Source organism: Penaeus monodon, chromosome 32 (genome assembly GCF_015228065.2).
Source record: "Penaeus monodon isolate SGIC_2016 chromosome 32, NSTDA_Pmon_1, whole genome shotgun sequence".
NCBI lineage: Eukaryota > Metazoa > Arthropoda > Malacostraca > Decapoda > Penaeidae > Penaeus > Penaeus monodon.
In genome coordinates this window covers 21,037,737-21,038,100 of record NC_051417.1, presented here as the reverse complement: position 1 = coordinate 21,038,100, position 364 = coordinate 21,037,737, and the positions used below count along the sequence as shown (strand labels likewise).

At 30.5% G+C, this 364-nt stretch overlaps 1 protein-coding gene across 1 annotated transcript in view; it reads left to right on the top strand.

The window, feature by feature from the left end:
• LOC119593603 overlaps window positions 1-364 on the top strand; it is a gene marked incomplete at its 5' end in the record, with an annotated part of 118,927 nt that overhangs the window by 110,440 nt on the left and 8,123 nt on the right.

The following is a 364-nucleotide window of genomic DNA, read 5'->3' as shown; positions in this document are numbered from 1 at the left end:
AAAAATCGATCGTTGTATATTCTCTCTATTAAGAGTTTGTAAATATTTACATCCACATGTTCCTTTTCTAGACCCACTATCATATTCCATATGGGCTGAAAAGAGGTAACTATGACTGAATCACTTTTGAAGCTAATTTAAAAATGCCTATAAAGAACATCCCTGAAGAGAAAACATATTAAACACTGATTTGAAAGGGATACACTTGATTTGGAAAAAGAAAATACTCAAAGACTACCCAAAACCCTTTTGGGGATCCATCAAAGTAAATATAAAAATATAAAAAAATCGGAAGCTATAGGAACTCCATCAACTAATGCACATATAAAAGCGGACATTAAAATATATTATTACAAAGTTCATC